The sequence below is a fragment of the Equus quagga genome, chromosome 14 (genome assembly GCF_021613505.1).
Source record: "Equus quagga isolate Etosha38 chromosome 14, UCLA_HA_Equagga_1.0, whole genome shotgun sequence".
NCBI lineage: Eukaryota > Metazoa > Chordata > Mammalia > Perissodactyla > Equidae > Equus > Equus quagga.
In genome coordinates this window covers 49,238,254-49,263,293 of record NC_060280.1, presented here as the reverse complement: position 1 = coordinate 49,263,293, position 25,040 = coordinate 49,238,254, and positions in this window count along the sequence as shown.

Genomic DNA, 25,040 nt, shown 5'->3' with positions numbered 1-25,040 from the left:
TATATTGCATTCATGGAAATCAGTGTCTTATATTGAAATAATTATCTTTGGGAAGTTTTATCATTTCAAGATAGATTTATTCAAACAAGAATCCCTTCAGAAGTTCAGACTGGCTTCAAAGCAAGGTGAACTCCTCTGTATAAATGTAGATGAAAAAAATTATTTCCATTGGTCCAAATACAGTGAATCAAGACATTCCTTGCCAGTGTGTGCATCTCTCTGGTACAAAATGACAAAGGATAGAATACAACTTTCAAGTTATGTCAAGACATCAGTATGGTAATGGTAAAACTTGAAGGTGATCTCATTCAACTTGAAGGATATTGTGAGGCACACTATAGTACCGCACATCCTAATAGGAGAATTCATTTACTTTGAAGTGAATCGAGGTTTTTTTTTTTCCTCCCCATAATTTATGTTTGAATGTGAATCAGTAATCTTACTGGCAGCCTCACTATGCATTTGTTATGGGAATTTTCAATGTCATGCATTATATGATTTGTATCCTCAAATAGTTTCAAATAAAAGTTGTCTGCTGTTTCCTGGTGAAGCGCCAAGCGAATGAATACTCATTTGATTTGCTATCTGTACATATAGTTTTACATCTTCTATAATTAACCTGTCAATCTAATGTCTCCTGAAAAACTGCTGCCAGGTATTGCGGACTGTATTAAAAGCTAAGAATTCAGGCAGTGGTATTGGCATTTTTTTCATACCTGTACTCGAGTTTTCCTTAATAGACTAAGACCAATTTAATTTTCAGTATTATGTGTCTTGTTTGATTTTACACCTGGGCTATCATTTCACATCCCAGAAAAATAAAATAAAACCAATTCCACTGTAACTTTCAGCAAAGTAAACAATCAGACTTTACAGGGGGGATCTATTGAAAAGAAAATGAGGTACAACTTTCTGCTAGCTCAAGCTGAACCCAGGATTGATAAGTTAGCCTGTTATAACCTGCAGGATCATTACATTATCAAAATGATGTTTGGCTTGAGGTTACTGTGTTTAGTTAATTCAGCTTTCTGTTATAAATCATAACATTCATCAAATATGAGTAATTCAGTGTTTCAGTTTTTAATGTGATTAGCAGCTTGATGTAATACTAAAGTCATGAAAATTTTTATTAGAAACTGTTATTAGAGAGTCTATATTGGATAAGTTGCATATGAAAGACCTGAGTTTGGGCACCTGCTTTGTGAGTTTAGGAAACTTACTTAAATTCCCTGAGTCTTTGCCTTTTTCAGGAAATTGGAAATTTTCCTACTTATCAAGTTGCGAGAAATTCTGCATGGCAGGTGGCTAGGAATCAGCATTCTAGCTGAAAAGGCAGGCTAGAGCCTCGGTCTGGGTTTTGCTTAGATTCTATGTGTATATTTTGAGTTTGTTAGGAAATTGATGGAGAAGAGAAGGAAGCTAACTTCTTCCACTATCCTTAACATATAGCAAGGCAAAATTTGGCATCAGTTCTCACAGAGCTTTTTGATGGTGAAACACGACATTGTAAATCTAAAATGTTTTGTGTATGTGGACTGGTACTATTGTGATTTTTCTGACATAAGTTAATTCAAATGAATTTGTGAATGAAACTATACAGGACAAAGTTTGCCAAAAATGGAATAGACTATACAACCATATGTATCTATTTCAGTTATAGGAAATACCCAACTTAACCAGTTAGTTGATTGAAATGTTGCACAGATAGGCTAGTTGAAAGGGCTCACAAGACTCCACAGACAATAAACATTTAAGATGCCAATCCAGGTAAAGAACAGAGTACATCAGAGAAAGAAAGCGCAGGTAAGCATGTGGGTCCCAAGAAACCTCCAAGGGCAGCTCCCCTGGATCTTTCCAAGTTTCACAGGATGTGTTTCATCTCTGGATTACGATCTATCAAGATATGCAGGAAGATCTCCATTTTAAGAGAGCTCCAGCAGAAGTTTTAGGGTTTTTTTGTTTGTTTGTTCATTTCAACGCACCACAGATTATGCAGGGAAATTGGGCTGCCAAATGTCAGCTATTCATTTATATAGCCCCCAAAATAGTCCTGGGTTCTGCCAGAGGATTTTCAAACTTTATAGAGCACTTTAAAACTACTAGCTAGCTGATCTCATCTTATTGTAGACAGGAGTCGTTAGCTGACTTCTAAGTAACCCCAGAAATAATCAGAGGAATGTTCTGGTCTAGCTGTAAGATAACTCCATCTTCTACAGTTCACATACCATATTTTCATGCTGGCTGTGTAGACATAGGCAAACACTCTATCTATACAATCATGAGTTAGACTAGATCAAAAATCATTGGTATTTAATCTAAAATTATGGTTATACTAGGTCAAAAATCATTGGTATTTTGATTGATATTGTCTTTGTAATTCTATTGGTGCTTTGGAATCTAAACTATGACAGGACATGCAGCCAAGCTTTGCAAATTATATATGAGTAAATGCTTTATCTAAAATTTCAGCTGATTCAGCTGTCATCAAATTTCAGTCCTAGAGTGAGTTAGCCTCTAGCAATGTGTCAGTGGAAGAAAATTCTTGTGTCTTCCCCCTCAGTCAGTTATCAAGGGATGCTCATTAACTTTTAAGCTATTCATAGAATATGGACAATTGGGCAGCCAGGTTGTATTCACCAGCTATACTTTATGGCCTCTAGCTTTTCTAGAATTCCCCTGAGTAAAGACATCCTAGAAGCCTCTCAAGTCAGCTGCCATTTACCTGCAGAATTGTTTTAGTGCCTTCTGAGACTTCAAGACATCTACATCAGTGATCTACTGTGAACTGTAAGGGCACGTTGTACTGACCTCAAGTCTTTATTTTTCAGAGGTCTCTACAGTTTTTATATTACAAATGGAAAGTCCCCAATTTTATCCTTGCTAGGATGAATACTAGGGAAGGCTCTGGCCAGGAGTGTTTGACATTGATGCTAAGGTAAATAATCAAATTATAGGAAAACAGAAGTTCTCGAATGTCCTCTGAAAATCGATCACTTATCCAAGATATTTTAAATTATATGTCATCTGATGTTATATGGAGTGTTTGGGTTTTTTTATATCTTTCGTTTTACAACAGTGTTTGTATTATTTTTTAAAAAAACATTTTTGTTAAAATATGAGCTTTTAAAAATCATTATCATTTTCATAATGATATGAAGAGGTATGATTAGAATTGTCAAGAGGCTTGTTAGGAATATTTTAGCATAACAATTTCCATCAACCTCTCCAAAGCTACTCCTAGTTTAAACAATTCCCCTTTCCAATGAGAGGATCACCCCTGGGCAACTCCAAATAGAAATTCTGAAGTCTCCCCTGAGAGTTTTTCCTTGTTTGTCTTTGTTTTCTTATCACAGCATTATACAGATTGAATGCAATCCCTATCAAAATTTCAATGATATTTTTCACAGAAATAGAACAATCAATCTTAAGATTTGTGTGTAGCCACAAGACTCCAAATAGCCAACACAATCTTGAGAAAGAAGAACAAAGGTGGAGGCATCACACTCTCTTATCTCAAACTATTTTACAAAATTGTATTAATTAAAACACTATAGTTTCGGCGTAAAACCAGACTCATAGATTAATGGAACAGAATAGAGTCCAGAAATAAACCCACACATATATGCGAATTAATTTATGATAAAAGAGCCAAGACTATACAATGGAGAAAGGACGGTGTCTTCAAAAAGTGGTGTTTGGGAAATCGGACAGCCAGATGCCAAAAAATGAAACCCGACCACTATTGTCCACCATATACACAAATTAACTCAAAATGGATTAAACACTTGAATGTAAGACCTGAAATCATAAAACTCCTGGAAGGAAGCATAGGCAGTAAGCTCTTGACAAAAGTTTTGGCAACGGTTTTTTGAGTGTGACACCAAAAGCAAATGCAACAAAGCAAAAATAAACATTGGGGTGACATTAAATTAAAAAGCTTCTGCACAGCAAAGGAAACTATCAACAAAATGAAAAGGCAACCTACTGAATGGGAGAAAATATTTGCAAATCATATATCTGAGAAGGGGCTAATATCCAAAATGTATACAGAATTCATACAACTCAATAGCAAAAAACAAAACAAGCTCATAGATACAGAGAACAGGTTGGTGGTTGCCAAAGGCAGGAGGTGGGGCATGTGACAAATGTGTGAACTGTTTTGTTTTGTTATTTTAAATTAATTGAATAAAAATAAGAGAACTGTTTCCTCACAGATGCTGATAGCACTTGCTTTTAAAAAGATAGGCCTTTGGGAAAGGAGAAAGAGAGAGGAACTGACATTTATTATTTAGCTGCCCTGTATTTAATAAAAGACCCAACACTTCACACTTTAATTCTTGTCCATCTTTACATCTACTCTAAGAGATAGGTGCAGTGTAGCTATTCCCATTTTATAGAAAACCAAAGCTCAGAGAGGTTAAATAACTTACCCGAAGTCACATGGCTAAGTACGGAGATAGGAAATGTTATTTCCAAACATCATTCTTGATAATGTCCAAAGCTAAGTATCTCACAAACCAAATGAATATAGAGGGGAAAAAAAAAATGAAAACGTGTTATTCAATATACTTCATAAGTGTGAGGCTTTAAGGTCAATTCTTGCAGAGATAAATAGATAAGCAAAGCATAGTGACCGACCCAAACAAGTTAACAGTCTAGCAAGGAAGAGAAGCCATACAAAAACAGCCATAGTAGAAGACAGAATGAGATAATTTGCTATATTGGAGATTCCGATAAATTGTGGTGATGATTTAACAAGTGAAGTTATTGTATGTGGCAAAATAGAGAGCCCACAAAAATGTATAAGGAGCAACTGATCTGAGAGAACTGGAAGAGTAATAAACTCATTCCAGTTCCGTTTATACGTTCTTTCTTCCATTGATGAGATATAATTCAGACATTTAGGTAACATTCATTAACATCAAACAAAATCAGATTTTCTGTTTGTCTGGTTTATTTAATCAATGGAGATGATGAATCAAATAAAACGAACCCAGTACGAATTTTTGGTTTGAATTACGTTTCATTATAAAATAAAATAAAAATGCACTAATGTACTCATGTCCTCATGAAATTTTTGTACTATTTTAATCTAATCTTTTTAGGAGAAAAAGATACATTTTATGCTCTTTTTCACAGTAAAACATATACTGATGATATCTGGAAGATAATATTGGCTTCAGGTGACCTTGTTTAGAATTTTTTCTTGTGTTTTGATATTGTGGGGACCTGGAATTGGCCACCCCAAGATATGTCTCTTTGGCATCGGGATTATTTGAGGCTGATTGCTTTTGATAAGCTGGGAGAGGGAAGGAGGCTCTGAGGAAAGGAACTTGCCCTTCCTTAGGACATATTTACATTTGTAAGGTAAATCTCTATCTGTAAAGGTGCCTCCCTCTCTGTACCAGGAAGAAGAAAGGAGATGACCTTCTCTCTAGAAACTCTTAATCAATACCAAAGGCAAGGACTTAAATCTGCATTTTATTGTGCTTCTCTGGTAACCTCCTGTAACTGACTTCCCTCCCCCTCCCAACGCTGGCATCTCCTTAAAGATTAAGCATCTTTCTTTAGGCTGGGAACCGATTGTGGTGCTCATCTGTCCCCCCCCCCCCCAGCCCAAGGCAACACACCTGCCACCCCAGGGCGTTCACTGGGACAGCAGACCTATCTGTCGTTTCCATCGAGTTCTGTGCTGACAGAGCGGCCTCGTGACTATTGTAAAAGGGACATTTCAATCACATGTGAAACACCCTGTTTGGGGGTATATAACCACTATGTGCACCCCACTTCTTCGGTGCCCTTTCTTCCTTCGGGAAGAGAGGCCCTGGGCCATGGTTCCTCATAAAGCTTTGTTTAATTTTCTCTTGCTATTCCGTCTCATGTGAATTTAATTTGTTCTCCGGCCAGACGAACCCACATTTGGGGAGAGGGAATGTCTTCCTCCCCTACAGTTTATTCATCTTTAAGGAAGATGGGCATTGTATGTACACAATGAGTTTTATCAGTAAAAATATGTGAAAGCACAGCCATAGAAAAGTACATTTGATTTAAAAATTTAATGAAGTATCACATCAACAGGAAGAGGTACATATCATATTTAAGTTCAATACATTTTCAGTAAGTAAACACCACCAAATACCTGCATCCAGATCAAGAAACAAAGTATCAACATCCCAGAAGTCCTTCTCTTATCCTCTTTCAATGACTATCACCCATACCCCAAACATAATCACTATCCTGATATGGAGCACTTTTGCTGAATTCAACTTTATATATGTGGTATTGGTCAGTACTTTTTTATTTAGCTTCCTTTACACAGTTGTTTATAAAGTGTAATTAGATTTTCCATGTAGCATCAGCCCTTTCTTCATTGCTATATATTATTCCACTGTGTAAACATACAACACTGTTTATATCCACTTTACTGTTAATGAGCATTTGAGAATTTTCTAGTCTTTTGCTATTGTAAATGATACTGGCTCAACACAAGGTTGACATAAGGGAAGACATATTGTAGAAAAGAAACCATATGGTAACTTTAAATGACCTCTAATTCACTAGTCCAGACATGCTCTGTAGATTTTGTGGCTCCTCCCAGCTGCTTTATGATAACTTTGTTCTTTTGAGTTTCTTAGGAAAATGATGACCCCCCAGGCAGAGAGCTTATGCTGATAGCCATCATCAATGACAACGAAAGATCAGGTATAGAGCCTTGCTCCATTCTTTGATGCATATCCAGTAAAACAAAGGACTATCAGGAACTGGGACGAGAGGTCTTTCCCCATCCGAAGACCAACCCCAGCCGCCTCCCCCACCTGGAGAATATCCCCGTATGTAACTGGCCTGTAGTCTTTGTTCTGAGAGATGGTTCTTTCAGACATGAGTCAGCCATCTTCCCTCTTGCTGGCAAGCTGTGATAAAGAAACCCTTTCTCTCCTACCACCTTGTCTCCTGACTATTGGCATGTCTTGTGGTGAGCAGACAACCCCCATTGGGCAATAACATAATAGTACTGCTATTAACATTCTAATATGTCTTTTCTTTTTCTATTTAGACTTCTACTTCTTTCCATTTCCATCTCTATTAGATAAATCTAGGACTAGAATTGTTAGGTCATAGAGTTTGCATATATTTAGCTTTAGTGGCTAATGGCAAATAGTTTGAAATTGGTCATGATAAATCACACTCTCAGTCTATGAGAAACCAGGATGCTCCACACGTTCACCAATACTGTCTTTTTTATTCTCTCCATTCTGGTGGTTACATTTGTCCAACAATAAATACTACTGATTAGATTTTTGTTTAGAAGTATTCTTGCCTTATTCCATATGTTGGGAAATAACTTCTCGATTTTTTAGATAGCCTATTTTAGAATATCTATTGTACTAATTTCTAATAGAGTTGTTATAAAATATTTTTAAAATTAAATTAGATCAATTATATCTATGTTAATTTTAATTTTTTGATCATTTTCCAGGGTTATTGATTTCTTAAAAAACTTTTGTCAGTGTCATTCATAAACTGTTAGTGATCTATTTTATTTTGGCAAAGTGTTTACGTAACTATGAAGGAAATGCATTCTCAAAATGATGCTTTTGTAAAATAAAATTATTGGAAGAATAATAAGTAAAAGTAATTGTCTGTTATAATTGTGGCATATTTTCTGCTAGACTTTCTGATACTTTATGCTTGTAATAGAAAGTTTTAAAAATTTCAGAAAATTATAAGAAGAAATTTTAATGAATTACCTGGAATTTAATTGTTGACAAATGTGAAGCAGAAATAATACTGGTGGTTAATAGGACTTACACAATTTTTATAATATAGCTATATTATTATACTCATGTTTTACTTATTTGTTTATATTTAAGTACCTCTTGGGTTATAATGAGAGCATGAGACACAAAATTTATTCTATTTCCTTAGACAATAAATATGCTTTAGTCCATCTATTGGACCTTTCAGCCCAATCTCATCTATCATGTAGTTATTTTTTCCTAAACTATGTTCAATGTTAATCTTTTTTAGTGTCTTTATAATTTCATCCGTCTTTAGTATATTCCTCACTGATCCCTAACTCTTCCAAGGGTTATATTAAAATCCATGCCATTTTATCGGAAAACATGTTTCATTTGCTTTTTAACATTTTTTGATATTTTGTTTTTTGATTATTAGTTTTCACTAATGTGATTATTTAATTCTTCATCAAATATATATTGAATATCTTCCCACATTGTGACTTACTTTCAGATATATATATATTTTTTATATATAAGCATAAAATATAACCATGCAAAACATTCACAAGCATAAGTTCTATATATACTCAAATGACTAACTTGTATTATTTGGTATGAAATTCATATTTTTTATTAAATTATCTCAATGTATAAACCTTCACTCTATATATTGCACTTTGTATTTTATAACATCTCATTTTGAAAAAAAATTTGCTTCTTTACATCAAAAGTTTTTGTGAAGTTGAAGGAAAAAATTTTTAGATAGTTAGGGGACAGAAAGATAGCTAAAGATAGACAGATAGATAGAGATCCAATAGCTCTTTGCCTGGAGTGTAAAAATAACCTGAAAATGCATCTGAAGCAATCTAATACATAAACTGGGAATCTTTGACAAAGAATTACACGTGAAATAAATTACTCAGAGTAAATGTTTAAAGTGACCCCTACTAAAAATAAATAAATAAAAGACTGAACTGCTACAGGCTAAAAATAGAAAATAAAATAAAGTATTAAATCTGCCACACTCTTTCTTCTTTTATTGGTTTGTGACCCCAGACAGAGAAGTTTCAAAAATCCTTACCAGATCACACTCTTGGGAGCCTTCCATCTCCACCTGGTGAACCACTCGATCAGCTTTCAGGGCAAGGAGAAGATAAACAAAGAGATGTTTGAACAAAAGCAAAGCTACTGGGATATGACTGGAACTACTTTTAATCAGCTCAGGAAAATAGTGCTAAATGTACTTTCTTTCATCAAATGTTTAACTTCAACATCTTTTTGGGGGGACCATATTTCTGGGAATAAAAATGACCAGTTATTAATCATTGATTAGTTGCAGGTTTTATCATCACTGAAAGACAGTGACCTAATGACTGTGTTCCAAGTTACAAATCAAATGTTTAAATTTTTTATTTCAATAAAATATGAATCAATCAATATTGAGTACTTTATTGTTTTATAACAATGTCTAAGGCCATGGGTCCATAAAGCAGTATAGCGAGGTCGGTAAGCAAATGCATGTTTTCCCCTTTCCACCGCCCTCTTATCCTGTGTAATCACCTTTATGATTCTAGCTCAGATATAACTTCTTTAGTGAACGTTCCCTACCTTTATATTAAGTCAAGTCTAAATGTTAATGCCCTCCTAATGTTTTATCTTTTCTTTATATTTTCCACAATTAAAAAGGTATAGTTACTTACACATTTGGTTAATGTTCACGCTCCTCACCAAGTGATAAATCATATGAGGAGAAAGGGCAGTTTTTACTCTCTAGTATACTCTAAATGGTGAACACAGTGCGTTTCACATAGGAAATAAACAATACATATTTGTTGAATGAACATATCTCCTTGTTTATGTTCCTACAGTGAAAATGGGAGATAGATACAGTTTATTTCTGTACAATATCCAATGCTGGAGAAGGTGCTAATTATCATAAGGACACTTCATATTTGTGACATCCTTTCATTATTACAAGCACCTTCACATTTCTTTTAAAGGAGAGGACTCTCAGAAAGGCTGGAGTAGGGGCTCGACACAATGAGAATCTCTCAATGTAACGAGATCCTTAAAATCTTGGTCAAGAGTGTGTCATAGAGAAAATGTCTTAAAACATTATTCATCAGATTCAGATTTGTGTGAGCACAATTGTCAAAACTTTAGGCATTAGAATGAGTTAGGATCAAGTGATAGGGAATAATGGGAAAAAGTAGAAAAAAGAAATGAGTGCAGCCTTAACGTACAGATAGGGTTTAGTCAAAATAAGTTACATGTTCATGCATCAATGAGGAGGAGAGGAAGGCTATAAGACCTGCATTGATTTGGATGAGGTAAACCTTCGAGTAGAATTTCCTAGAAACGACAATAGTCTGACAGACAGTAGAGTTTCATCAGCTTTTCTTGTCTATATCCAGAGATTATCTAAACAGGTCACCAACGAGATCCTAGATTGCTTTGTATAAACTGAAAAAGGTAACAATATGCAGAGCAAACAAACAATTTACAAATAATGGCAAGATTTTATATAATAGTATTCTGGCAATTCTATCCTAAATGCTTTCATAAAATCATAATTAGAGTACAATCTAGTTCACTCTGATAGGTTTCCCTGTTCCTGAGTTAAAATTAAGGTGACTCTGGTAGCAGTTTTCAGTTTGTAATTTGAACAAGGCTGCAAAAATCGGCAGTTCTCTCTTTTGTTTTTAGAAGTACTTTATAAAGAAACAAGAAAAAGAGAAATATTTAAATCTTTCAATTTTTGATGAAAAGGACAAGACATTATAATTGTTTTTTTCCTTTAAAGATTGGCACCTGAGCTAAGCTAACAACTGTTGCCAATCTTTTTTTCTTTTCTGCTTTATCTCCCCAAATCCCCCCAGTACATAGTTGTGTATCTTAATTACACGTCCTTCTAGTTGTGGCATGTGGGACACTGCCTCAGTGTGGCCTGACGAGCAGTGCCATTTCCGCGCCCAGGATCTGACCCAGCGAAACCCTGGGCCCCCCGCAGCCAAGCGCAAGAACTTAACCGCTCAACCATGGGGCGGCCCCCCAAGACATTATAATTGAAAAAAAGGCAACTATGTACTGAGGGCATAAAGTTGTAGCACTCTGGCTAAAGGGTACTGCAGCTGAAAAGATTGGGTGGAGCCTGAAAAACACACACTTCACAATGAGGAACCCGGTCTCTTGTGCCATTCCTAAATCGCTCCTTTGCAACAGTCAACAAAAGATGCATATACTGGGAACAGGAGTGCACCTGGCTCTGTTACTGAAAATATGAAAAAGTGGGACTAGATGAGGAATCTCACAGAAAATCCCCACCCCCAGGAAACCTTCTGACTATGAGGGTATGGGGAATTAGACTATTTTACTTGTGAAAATAAAGTCATGTTTTGCTTTCCCTGTTGCCAGGGTTGAAATGAAAGCTAATCATCCACACAGAATCTGAGATCACAAGAATAGTTTGATGTCTCCTGAATCAGTCTTTGGCAAATTCCTGGAAGATTTTCCTTCAAACTGGAAGTCTTGTAAGATATCACTGTCAGTTATGATGAATATTTACAAAGAAGAAAAAGGTCACAGCTAAGCAACTACATTATATGAATACAAAGAAAAGAAAATTGATCAGTTAGTGTTAAGTGTGACTAGGAGCAACAAAGATCTGGAAAATAATTGCTTAAAATAAAAATGAATTTCTAGGGGCTGGCCCCATGGCCGAGTGGTTAAGTTTGTGCATTACGCTTTTTGGTGGCACAGGGTTTTGCAGGTTCGGATCCTGGGCAGGGACCTAGCACTGCTCATCAAGCCATGCTGAGGTGACATCTTACCTAGCAGAGCCAGAAGGACCTACAACTAGAATATACAACTATGTACTGGGGGTCTTTGGGGAGAAGAAGAAGAAGAAGAAGAAAAGAAGATTGCCAAAGATGTTAGCTCAGGCGCCAATGTTTAACTAACAAATAAATAAATAAATAAATAAAAATAAATTTCTATAACACAAACGAACCTAGAGGTAAGCACACATACTCCCCTGACAGCTTCAAGATCATCAGAGATGCCAATATTTTACCTTTGTATAATTGGAGTACCTAGAGAAAACTAAAAGTAAAAGTAAGAAACAGAACAAGTATAAGGAGATAGAATTAAAACCAAAAACAAAAAAAAAAAAGAAAGAAAATTTTTCCTATAGTAAAGACAACTTCAATGTGTAAGGATCCAGAAGAGTCAACTCCATGCCATATGCTGTAAAGTTAATTGGCTTCAAAAAATACATAAAAATATGGCTTGTGCTGCAAGGAAAGAATAGTGTGCTATTTACAAAGGCTTAAAAGAATTACAGCTGATCTTAGACTTCTCCAGAGCAATTGCCAAAGCTAGAAGACACTGCAACAACTTCTCTTAAATCCTCAGGGAAACAAAAACTGACCCAAGGATTCTATACGTTCCCAAACTAAATAAAGGTGACAGAAAAACAGTTTTGACTATGCAAATAACAGGGGACTATTATTCCCAAGAAATTCTTAGTGAATCTCCTAGAAGAACCAAGCCAAGCAAGAGATAATTAAACAATTAAAAAATAAAAAGTCAACAGAAAGACTGGTAGTGAGCAGTGAATCTATTTAACTGGAAGAGCAGGACAAAAATATTGTGAATTTTGGTGCAGAATCTGTGTTAATACAAATCTGTGTTATACTCCCAGACAAAATAAAGATCACATAACTAAACAAATTGCGAGGGCAAGAAAGAATAATATGAGAACTAGAGAAAGAACTATCATTTTCATATTCTGCTTTTAAGTTCTCTGTGTTTCTTGGATTTGTGGCTTGTTGTCTTTCATTAATTTTGGAAATCCTCAGTTAGTATCTCTCCCATTTTTTTTTTCTGCTTCATTGTTTCCCTTTACCTTCTGTGTGCCAATTACATAGATGTCAGATAATTTGGTATTTTAATTGGTGTGAGTCTCATGATGGAGGCAAAGGGTTTCGTGGCTCTCCTTTTCCAGTCTGTCATAGGCAGGGCCTGTGAGCCTGCAACTCAGAAATGAGTCTTTCTCAGTCCTCGTCTCTGACCTCTGCCTCTATCCCAGGGCAGGGTCTAAGGTACAGGTGAATTATTCCCTGCCTCTTCCCCTGTAGCAGCAGAACTCTGGATTGTATCAGTGTGTTCTTGTGGGCAGCCCGTTTCTGGCCCATCCTCCAGAGGCAACACACCTTTGTTTTGAATCCCTACAGGATCCTGGCCATGAAAAGATTTTCTGCCCCTGGTTCCCCACCATCAGATGGCTTTTGGCTAGTATCATCACAGACTGTGGAAGGGTGACAGCTCACCCTTGCCTGGTATCTGATCAGAACTGGGATGTGGGTGGGTTTTCTTTCTTCCCTCCAGTGGCAGTTGATCTTTACCTCATTTGACAGCAAGGTCTGATCTGGGGCATAGAAATGTTTCTCGCTCCTTCTACAGCAGGGTATGTCTTTTGCTTCTTATCAAAGAAGAGTTTGGGGAACCAGCATGTTTCATGCCTATCTTTCCCTAATGCAGGGTCTACAAGATGCATGGAGCTCTACAGTTACTCCAGCTCTATCCTCAAATCTTAGCAAGCACTGAAAGTGGCTCTCTTGGGTCCCTTGACTTTCTTCCAGTCTTTTTTATGAGCATCCTGTGGAAACCTGTGGAAAAAAGCTGGTGAGTGGAGCAGATCCCCCTTCTGTTCAGAACTTCCAGGGAAACTAATTTGTTGTTCTAGTCCAGCTCAGGCTAAGAATTTGTTAAAATGTCTGTTGTTTTCTTCTTACCCATGTAAAATAAAAAATACTACATCAGAATTCAGGTGATAAGAAAACTCAGTTTGTTTCCTTTTTTCAAAGTCTCCAATAGAAAGTTAAATCAATGACATAAAAGGGGACCTAAAGATCTACTAAATATTTTTGAAAGAGTTTTTATTCTGTTTATTTTGAAATAATTTTAGATATTCAAGAGTTGCAAATGTAGTCCAGAGGTTTCTCAGATACTCTTCAGCTACCTTCTATTAATGTTAACATCTTACATAATTACGCTATATTTATCTAAACAAAGAAATTAACATTGGTAGGATAGTACTGAATAAACTGCAGACTTTATTCCTACTGATGTCTCTTTTTTTTATTTCTAGACTCCAATTCAGGATACAGTATTTTATTTCTCTTAGTTTCCTCTATTCTTAAAAAAGAAAAGCACAAGTTTCACATTAAAAGGTAAATTTTATTTTTATTTTTGTTTTAAAAAATAACACTTTTATGAATAGATAGATCTATAAAAGAAAGAACGAAACTAACACCGTATAAAAATTTTTAACTGCCACGTTTATAATTGATCATGCTGCTTGGCGAGTTTTTCTTTTAAAATTCTTGTGCAGAATTTTATTTTAGTCTATATTTTTCTTCAAATTTCATTTTTGTGGTTTTAGCACATTTGCTACTTGACATTATCTGTAAATATTTATTAAAATTAATTTACAATATTTATTTACATTAAAATGACTAAGTATACCTTTAAAATAATTAAATCACACTGGCTTAAGTGAGGCATTTTTACTTTTCCTTTGTAAGTTTTTTAAATTTGTGAAAAATATAGATTAATTTGAAGACAGGTTAGGTAATCTTAACTACCTTTTTTTTTTTTTAAAGATTGGTACCTGAGCTAACAACTGTTGCCAATCCTCTTTTTTTTCCTCTGCTTTTATCTCCCCAAATATCCCCAGCACATAGTTGTGAATTTTTAGTTGTAGGTCCTTCTAGTTGTGGTACATGGGTTGCTGCCTCAACATGGCCTGACCGGTGGTGCCATGTCTGTGCCCAGGATCAGAACCAATGAAACCCTGGGTCGTGGCGTAGGAAGTGGAGTGCATGAACTTAACCACTTGGCCACGGGGCTGGCCCCATTAACTACTTTTTGTTTTAAGAACATTTGGCTAAAAAATACACTTTTAGTTTTAAATAGGAGGAAACAAAAGCCTATTAATTTTGCACATACAACATATCACATACTATACATCATTAGCATGCAATACGGTAGAATTTATAAGATTTTAAGCCTACTTTCATAAGGTAAGGAAATATATTAAATGATTTTTTGTTGTTGTTTCAAAGACGATACAGGCTTCTGATACTGGGATATTATGGTATAAACTCAATGTTCCCTTGTTCCTCCCTTCTAAGTACAACTAGATAGCCCGGAAATAATTCAACTAATTCAATGGACAAAATAAATGGAATCTGAAAGGTTGTAAGAAAGTGGACTATCTATCTCAGGATGGGAAGAAAGACTTCAGGATGAGTTCTTAGTTTTATTTTTATTTCCTATATATTCAGTCTAGGAGTGGATGAGAAGGAGAATTGCAATCCAGAAATGTTAATGGGCATATACAAAAAAAGAAGGAGAAGGAGAAGGAAAAGAAAGAGGAGGAGGAGCAGGAGAAAAAGGAGGAGAAGAAAGAAAATAAGGAGAAAAAGACAAGAAATGTTCATGTTCTCTGATCAAAAGGAAGAGCAGGTACTTAATTTGATGACCTACACCCAGTGGCAATGAAATCGAGCCTGATATTAGTTTCCCCACATTAAACTCAGCATATATGGGGTTAAAACAAAAACACTCATTTCCTGCTTACTCTCTGGCTTCCCGGCTCCAGGATCCACTATCCTCCATGGAGACAGACACCGGCAAGGACAAGCACCTGGATTATCTCCTCCCTGCAAAGAGATACAGGCTGGTGGGAAAGCTGCTGATCAGCAAGGTCATGGGCTCCCTCCTCTCTGCAAGAAGTCTCAAGGCCAAAGACAGGCTGGTGGGAAACCTCCAACCGGAAAGGCCATATGCTCCCACTCCCCTACCTAAAACCCCAAATAAAAACCCTTCCTTTTAGCTTTTTGGGGAGTTTGGGATTTCAACATTAGCTGCCCTCTCTCCTTGCTCTGCCCTGTGCAAAAATAAAATTCCTACTTTCTTCCACCATACCTGGTGCTAGAGATTGGCTTGCTGCGCAACGGGTGAGCGAACTACTTCAGGTTCGGTATGAGCAGTAGTGACCAGCAATGCCAGCAAGGGGATGGGTACCAACCCATTGCAGACACATATCCATTGGCAGCAGTGGGCCAATATTTCCCTAGCAATGGCACAAATGTAACGTGGAGAGGCCAGTTCATTTCCTGCCCCACAGCTACCAGCAGCAGAGGCTCAATGCCCCTGCAGCAGTAGCAATGCAGAACCCAGGCAGGCTGACCCAAATTTAATCCCACAAACACTGGCAGCAAAAGGAGACTCTCTGCCTGCACTGGTGGCATAAATAGACCTGGATATCCCTGTCCTCCACCCAACAGCAAAGAGCCCTCCAGACCTAGCAACTTCTCATCCTCCACTTAGAAGGAGAAGATCCAGACCAGAAGTCTTCCAGCCCTTCACTAAATAGCAGAAGGCAACTCAGGGCCAGGATCAAGCAGTCCTCCACCCAGTGGCACAAGATGAACTAAGTAGCACTTCTCTCTTATGGTGGCACTAGCAGAGATACAGTGGGAACCCCACCCATATTAGGTGTCCAGAAAAGAGGCCATAGCTTCATCCATGGGTCCAGGTTCACCTAATGACATTGGGCAGCCCAGATAAGTGTCTTCCGTCTCTGCAGATGGCGCCAGCAGGGATCTAGCAAGAGCTCAAGCAGAACCAGAAGAATGAAGCAGACCAGAATAGCAGAATAGGTCTTTTGAGCAGAAGTTCAGAAAACTAAATTTTCATTGCAACTACAGCTGACAGAAGTAGGTCAAAACCTACAAGCTAAGCCTAAACAAAGTGATAATCCACTAAAATTGATTTTAAAAGTATAATGAGTCTCCTAACACAATATTCAAAATGTCAGAGGATACAATTAAAAGTGACTCATCCTACCATGAACCAGTAAAATTACAGCTTGAATTAGAGAAGACAATCGACAGATGCCCATACTGAGATGAATTAGATGTTGAAACTCTGAAAAAAATTTTAAAGCAGTTATCATGGAACTGCTTAAACAAGTAATTATAAATTCCATTGATAGAAAGGTAAATATAGAAAATTTCAGCAAAGAAATAGAAGTTGTAACAAAGAAATAGAAAGTGTAAAACTTAAAAATACAATAAGAGGGAGAAAAGAGAATATTTTCAACAAAGATGCTGAAATAACTGGACATCCATGTGCAAAAAATAAATTACTCTAGACACAGATCCCATAGCCTTTACAAAAATTAACTGAAAATGGACCATAAAGTTAAACGTAAAAGACAAAACTGTAAAATTCTTACAAGATAATGTTAGTCTTAAAAAAGAAAAAGTGGAGAAAATCTAGATGACCTTCTGTTGGCAATAACTTTTTAGAGAACACCAAAGGAATGATCTGTGAAAGAAATAATTTATAAACTGGACTTCATTAAAATTAAAAATTTCTGCTCTGTGAAAGACACTGTCAAGAGAATGAAAAGACAAGCTATGGAGTGGGAGAAAATATTTACAAAAGACATATCCGTATAACCTTATACATTATACATTTGTCCAAATCCATAGAATGCACGCTATCGAGTGAACCCTAATGTAAACTTAGGACAAGATTTACAGAGTAGTAAAAACAAATGACATAACTGCATCATGACTTTAAATAAGGTAGAATGTAAGTGAAAGGATGAAAAATATATATCAAACTAACATTAAAAAAAGCAGGACTGGTTGCATTAATATTAGATAAAGCAAATTTTAGAGCAAAGAAAATAATTACAGATAAAGAGGAATGTTACATAATGATAAAAATATCAATCCACCAGGAAGTCATAATCATCCTAAATGTGAAGACACCAGCAAACAGAGACTCAAAATACATGAAGCATATATTGATATAGCTACAAGGAAAAGCGGACAAATTCAAAATATAGTTTGGAACTTTAGCACAATACTCCAGCAATTGATTGAATGAGTAGACAGAAAATTAGCAAATATATAGAGCTGAACAACACCATCAACCAATAGGATCTAATTGACATTTGTAGACCATTCAACATGAACAGCCCTTTCCATGGAACATCCACCCAGATAGATCATGTTCTGGGTCCTAAAACAAACGTCAACAAATTTAAAGAATTGAGATCATGCAGATTGTTTTCCAACCACAATAGAATCAAACTAGAAATTTATAGCAAAGGAGGAAACAAAAAATATCCTCACATACTTTGAAATTAAAGAACACACATTTAAACACTATATTGGTCAAAATGGAAGTCTCAAAAAAAATAATACATAGAACTAAATGAAACAAAACAAAACATAGATTTATGGGATACAGATAAAGTAGTGCTGAGAGTGAAATTTATAGCATTAAAAGCTCAACATCAGAGAAGAAAAAAGTTCTCAAAATGATAATCTAAGTCCCTATCTCAAGAAACTAGAAAAAGTTGAGCAAAATTAACCCAAAGCAAGGAGAAAGAGCTAAACAATAGAAATAATAGGACATATGAATGTAATAGAAAATAAGTGAACAATAGAGAAATCAATGCAATCAAAAGCTGGTTCTTTGATAAAATCAATAAAATTGATAAACCACTAGCAGGAAAAGATCAAAAGAGAAAAGTCACGTATCACCAGTATCAGGAATGAAACAGGCACTGTTGCTACAGATCCTGCAGCCATTAAAAGGATAATAGGCAATACCAGGAACATCCTAATGATCATAAATTCAATGACATAGAAGAAATGGAGCAATTCCTTGAAAGATACAAATTATATGAACTTATCCAAAATTCAAGAGCTAATTTGAATAGCCCTATGACCATTAGAGAAACTGGATCAGTAATTTAAAACCTCCTAGAAAAAGAAATCTTGAGGCCCATGTGACTTCACTGAAGAATTTTACTGATTAAGAAAGAAGTAATACCAATTTTATACAATTTCTTCTAGAAGATCAAAGAGAAGGATCATTTTCCAGTTTATAAGGTTTTTAAATGGAAATCAAGTCAAAAAAAAAAAAAGAATGAGAACTATTGACCAGTATCTCATGGACGTAGATGGAAAATTCTTTAGCAAAATATTAGCAAATCAAACAGTGAATATGAAGAATCATATAACATGACCTGGTAAGATTTATTCCAGGTACGCAAGGCTGGCTTCCTCCATCAACTATATTGATAAAGGCTAAAGAAAAAAATCATGTGATTATATCAATTAACACAGAATTTGATACAATCTAACACCCACTTATCATAAAAAAAATCTTGGTAGGTAAAGAGAGCAATTACTTCAATTTAATAACTAGCATCTACAAAAATTCTACAGCTAACATGAAACAATGGTGAAAAACTGCATTCTTTCCCCCTAACATTGGGAACAAGGCAAGAATGCCCACTCTTTATGATCTAATTGAACATAGCGCTGGAAGTTCTAGACATTTCAATAAGGCAAAGAAAAAACAAAGGGTTACAGATTGCAAAGAAAGAAATACAAATTTCCCTCTTCGCAAATAACAGTTGCCTATATAGGAAAAACGCAAGGAATCTACAAAAAAACTCCTATGATTAATACATGAAGTCTGCAAGGTAGCAAGGTAAAAGATGAACACACAAAATCAATCTCATTGCTATATACTAAATTGAACATGTGGAAACCACAATTAATAATTCAATGTCATTTACTATTGTTCTAAGGAAAAGAAATACTTAGGTACAAACTTACCAAAATATGTACAAGAACTGAATGTTGAAAGAAAATTACAAAATTCTGAAAAAAAATTCAAAGAAGACATAAATGAATGGAGAGATATACAGTGTCTATGGGAAATTCTCCCAAAATTGCTAGACAGATTTGTGGTAGGCCAGATAATAGCCCCCAAAGACGCCGACATGCCAATCTCCAGAAACCTGGAATGTCTTGTGTTACACAGCAAGGAGAAATCAGGTTGAAGATGGAATTAAGGTTGTTAATGAGCTGACATTGAGAAGGAGAGTTTGTCTTGGGTTATCCGGGTAATCCCAATGTAATGATAAGGCCCTTATAAGGGGAAAAGGGAAGTAGAAGAGACAGAGCCACGGTTACGCAACTGGCCATTGCTGGCTAAGAAAATGGGAATGGAAGGATGAGCCAAGAAATGCAGGCAGCCTCTAGAAACTGGAAAAGGTGAGAAAACTGATTATCCTCTAGCGCTCCTAGGAAGGAACACAGTACTGCCAACACCTTGATTTTAGCCCATCAAGACCAGTTCAGATATCTGACGTTCAGAACAGTAAGATAAGAAGTTTGTTTTTGCTGTTAGTCACTCAGTCTGTGGTAATTTGTTACAGCAGTCTAATAACTCTTAATTATTAGATGGGTTTAAATTGGCTCACTGTGAAAGAATATTGTGGCAGGCAGAATTCTAAGACGATCCCCAATGATTCACACCCTTGTATGATCCCTTCTCCTTGAGTGTAGGTGGGACATGTGGATATAATGAAGTGTCACTCTCATGATAGCCCATATGGCATAGGTCAAGGGATTTTGGAGATGTAATTAAGGTCCCTAATCAGTTCACTTGAGCTAATTAGGTGAGTCCTTAAGAGAGTCTTGAAGCAGCAGAGGACTCTCTCCTGTTGACCTTGAAGAAGCAAACTTTCCTGCTGTAGAGAGAGCCATGTGATTTCCATGTGGCTGAGATTCTCAACCCTACAACCTCAAGGAACTGAGTTTGCCAGCAGCCTGAGTGAGCTTGGAAACGGATTCCTCCCTAATCAAGCCTCCAGGTGATAACAGAACCCAGCTTTTGAAATCCCGAGCAGAGAACCCAGAATGCCTGGATCTCTTACGTACATAACTGCATTGTTTTAAGCTTTTCCACGTTTGTGGAAATTTGTTACACAACAATAGAAAATGAATACAAGCATCTTGATATCCATAAGACAAATTAATATATATTTTTTTTTTTTTAGAAAAAAGCTATCATTCCTTTAGTAGCTAATAGCCCCAAACTAATTGGAAGCTGAGAAATTTGGGCAGCCTGTTTTCTATTGTGTGACTCTTGCCTGTTCCAATTTGGTTAACTGATAAGACAGATCCAGAAATAATTTGGCATTTTAAATCATTGTATTTATAATAAATGTTAGATAAGGTTTTCTGCCATTTTGAGTGGTTGGTTGTAGCTTTAAAATTATCCTACTGATTTGCTGCATTCTTGCCTAAGAGATTATTACCTACTCTGAGAATTGACTGAGTTTCCTTCTTTTACATCTTTTTTATTACTTTCTACTATGTCAACATATACTATGTATTTATGGTGATTGGTTTTCAGATATTACATTATAAAAAATGATTTTATTGTATTGTATCTGCTTATTTTCAAACAGCACTTTTGAAAAGTGCTTCTCCATAGAATGTTTATTACAACTTGTACTCCCATTTCTAAAGTAACCAAATTAGTAGTAATTAAATCATTTTAAAAAGTTTACATCAACTTTACCTACAATGAATATTCCATAGTCAGCAGAGTTTCTAGATTCACAGCTATTCCAGTTGCATCCCTCTTTAAAAAGACTTGTTTCTCCCATGGAAGACAAAGGAACAAAGTTTCTTTCCAACTGTAATTGAATCCACATTGGAAGGGGAAATGATCCCATCTTATATTTAGGCACTTGCAGTTAGTCACAGATATCCTTGTGTTTATGCTAACATATTCAAGCCATTTAAGCAAGTTAATTATATTTGGATTCCTGTTGACACATTTCCTCATGAATTTCAAGATATTCCCTCGTTAAACTAAATCTAATGCAATGTTGCATTCTTTACAAAATCAGCTCAAGGGAACCACACACAAAATACAGTAATTCAAAAATACAGCAATGTTTCATGGAACTTTCTCTCATATTGTACTTTACTCTTTCTTTCCTGCTGAGCACATTTACTTGAATCTGCTTTTGGGATTTGTTTGTTTTCCTTGCAATAGTCTGGGCTGTCTTTCTTTTGCTTTGTCATCTGTTGTTCTTTCTTCTTTCTTTGAATTTTTCTTCTTCTTCATTATGATGATGATGATGATGATGATGTTACTCTTCCCCTATTTTATGCTAGATTAACCGCTGCTAGTTTCACAAGGTAATTGACATCTTTCCACTATGCTAGCCATGAAGCTCTTTTCCTCCAATTCCTAGTATACCTTTTCTTTGGCGTCGGTTACATTATGTTTGCTTATTCCCAGTGTTCTGTGTTTGTTTTGTTGTCACGTCATTTGTCTGCTGGAAATCATTAGCTATCTCATCATGCAAACTCTCTATATATCATGTGAGGCTGGGAGTCCCTCCCATGAAGAACATTTCTAAAACAGTTAGTGTATGATTGCAACGAAAGAAAATTGAGTGTCCGGCTCTCCCAATCGCTGAGTGGGTGAGACAGCACAGTTTTTCTCATCTGTTGGAGCTTCTTTAGTCTCACATGAAGGGAGTAGACAAACAAGCATGTACTAGAGAACATCTGGGCCTCTTACTAGGGAACACTTTCAGCAATTGAATATAATTTTTTGTGAAGTGAATATTAATGGTGTTCGGCAGATCTGTAATTGCACATGACTGGCATTCCGTATCACTTTCAGTTACATCTAGTGGAACTGATTGCAATTGATGTATCAGCTGGATCACTTAAGTTAAAGAGAGAAAATACCTATTAGAAGTAAACAGCAGTGTAAATACGCAAACAAGTTGCATTTTGTTATTTAATTTGACTAGTTCCAAAATATAAATTATCAGTAATCACCATTTAATGAAAAAGTAGTCAGCTGAGAAGTCCTCAAGGAATTTTGTAACCCTCTGCCTTTCCATCTGGCTTACCTTCCTCGTTTGTTTGGAATAACAGCTGTCCGCAGATATTATTCTAATTTTGATTGCCAAAGTAATGTTTGAGTGATTGAAACATACACAGCATAATCTCAACAAAAGCAAATTTATTTGTTCTGTTTGTAGCTGCATAAATGGGAATTATTGACATAACTGTTAGTGTTTCTCTTATATAAAGGTAACATCACTGGAAATGTATATGTAATTGGAAGTGTTATTTAAAGAATCATATTCTATATGATTCACATGGAAGCAATAATATTCTTATAGGAGAAATAATTCTAACTATTAAGAATATTGAAATTATCTTAGTGTAAAAGAAATATATCAAGGAGAAAGACCTGTGAAGACATGTGAGGGAAAAGAAATGAGTTCTGGTTTGATTTCAAAGCTTCAACATGTCCGTAGTTGATGACCTCTGTTTGTTAGACATGACTGATTCTGAAACCTAGATGTAAGGGCCATGTCCTCTGGGAACCGGTTACCAAGTTTAAGGTTACAATTGCTCCTCCAACTCTGACCAGCTTCTTTGAGAATTCTTGTCATTGTGAATGACTATTTAGTAAAATAAATCACCACTATCAAAATGTAATGTTTGATCTGCCATGACGATATTGGGGAACAAATGTTTGCAGATCAGGCAGTTTACTTCACCAAGTAACACAGCTTTGTTAAAAACAGCATTGAAGCTGACGTCTAAAACCTTGGTAAAGTTTCAGATCATCCACTTACTACCATTGTGAAGTAGTCACTTCACTTAAAACATTTTATTTCAATTTCCTTTTTTGTAAAATAAGGATAAAAATACTATCTTGATGATTATAGTGATTTATAAATTAGAAAACACAATATGTAAATTAATAATTCTTCAGATAAGAAAACAAAGGGTTGAAAAGAAAACTCTCTGACTAGAATTTGAACTAAAGTAGAGATTGAGAAGATAATTCTATAGGTGATAGTGTTACTAAAATTAGTACACAGGAAAACATAATAAGAACTTGTGAGATTGTGTGAGTGTACGGACTTACGGGGGGGATGAGGAAATGAAAAATGATGTCCTTAAGATAAATATAATTTCATCTTTGGGGAGAAGTAATGCTCCTAGCTGACAGCTAATCATTAAGAAATTGTCAATATTTAGCTGTCAATGGTTCCCTGAAGATATTTTTTTAATTTAATAAGAACTTTCTAATACTTATTAGATAAAATTAATGCAAGCCACAGAGAAGGAAATTTCAGAACAATTGCATATAATTTTCATGCCCTCAAATATTTACATTTTAACTGGGGAAAAAACATAATAGCAAATAACAATAAAGAGCAGCATATGATTAGAGGTCATTACATTTTATAAATTCTGTAATTTGGCTTCTATTTTTCCTTTCCATCCAAGAATTCTAAAATATAACATTTTCTATAAAAAATGTTTATTTCACTTTTAATTTCGAGGGAGAAGGGCATTTTGCTTTTAGATTTTGCTACTAATTTCTATTTTACTGCACTTATTTATTGTGATAAGAGTGCTGTTTGTAGTATTTCTAATTTTGGAGCTTATTGATGCTTTCTTGATGATCAAATATTTAGTCATCCATTGGGCTGTTCCATGTTTTTTTGAGAAGCAGTTATATTTTCTATTATTAGTATGTCAGGTTTGATACCTATTGGTAATATTTATATTAGATTATGTTGGTTAGGTTACTAGATCCTGTAAGAGACTTGAACTTTAGGGGGTAAAATTCTATTGTACGTGGCTTTTCATCTAGAGACCTTCTGCATTTGTCACAGTCAGGGACTATGGGCACAAGCAGAAAGTCACAGTGTTACTCGTTTAAGGAGTCATAGTAGAGTGTGGGCATTCAGAAGCAGCTTGGAAATAAGAGATAAAATATTGGGGAAATACAGCTATAAATTTGAATATCAACTCTGCGCAATTTATTGATGATACCTTAATGATGCATACGTGGAAGAAATGCCAAGATTCCCACAAAAAAAACAATAATTGAAATGCTGAAAGAATGAAAAGTTTTACTTGCTTTCCACTTCAGGGGTGACAGAGTTTAAATTTATAGTCCAGCAAAGTTAACTGCTGGCTAGAACAAAAATCAATATTTTTCAGGAAAAAATAACAGAAACAGTCGTCTTGACAGCATAACATCCACAACGTCCAGTATTTGATAAAGAAGAAAACAAGTTAGGCTTGAAAAGAAACAGGAGTCATTAGCAGTCAACAGAAATCTATACCAATGTCTCAGATGTAGGAATTTGCAGAAAAGAACTTTAAAGAAGCTATCATATACCTGTTCAAGAATTTATAGGAAAATATAATCATAGTGAATGAAAATCTGGCTACTATTAGCAGAAAAATGGAAACCATAAAAATGAACAAATGGAAATTCTAGACCTAAAAATGAAGTATATTAATTGCAAGTTTGAACAGTAGGACTTAACAACCTACTGTTAGCAGA